Genomic DNA, 727 nt, shown 5'->3' with positions numbered 1-727 from the left:
CAATCTTCAATGTAATTAGTAATACCAGAGTGTTCAGCCATCTCCTCTGACAAGACTTTTAAGCCAGCCAGAGCCCTAGCAATTGAGCCATCAGGATCAGTATTCATTGGAATGTAGGTGCAACATTGTTGTCCAATCATAGTACAAACGCCCCCTTTTTCGGCCAAAACAAAGTCTAAAGCCAGTCTGTTCTGGTATGACATGATCGATGTAGCTGCCAGACTCAAAGCCTGCGGCCACTTGGTCTACTAGCTTGTACTCATTTGGGACGCCACAGGGAACACCATTTGCATCAATGTACGTGGGTGAGAATCTAGTGGGATCAAATAAGGTGTCCCGCCTTATCCGGTGACCTTTAAGGGGATAACCAGAGCCTGATTCGATGTCAGAGACTTCAGCTTCAACTACTGTAACTGGAACTATAAGTGAAATCATAGTGCAGGTACCAGACCAATCAGGAGGAAGAGTATTAAGTAATCTATTACCACCACAGTACCAAAACACATCAGACCTAGCATAGGTCAGACATGTAGCATTTACCCATGTTGTAAGATTATGCGTGCGGTGTCACACCAATCAGGAGAGATGGTACCTACAGGAGTTCCAGTGTCATTAATCCTAGTTACACAAGTGTAGTTGTTTTTGACTGCAGTAAAAATAGGAGGAACGGCGTCCTTATGTGCCAATGGGTAATAATGTTCCAATTCTCTGCATGCAGGTGTTTTTG

This window comes from Monopterus albus, unplaced genomic scaffold (assembly GCF_001952655.1).
Source record: "Monopterus albus unplaced genomic scaffold, M_albus_1.0 scaffold448.1, whole genome shotgun sequence".
In the NCBI taxonomy this organism is placed as follows: Eukaryota; Metazoa; Chordata; class Actinopteri; order Synbranchiformes; family Synbranchidae; genus Monopterus; species Monopterus albus.
This window is presented reverse-complemented; position numbering follows the sequence as displayed.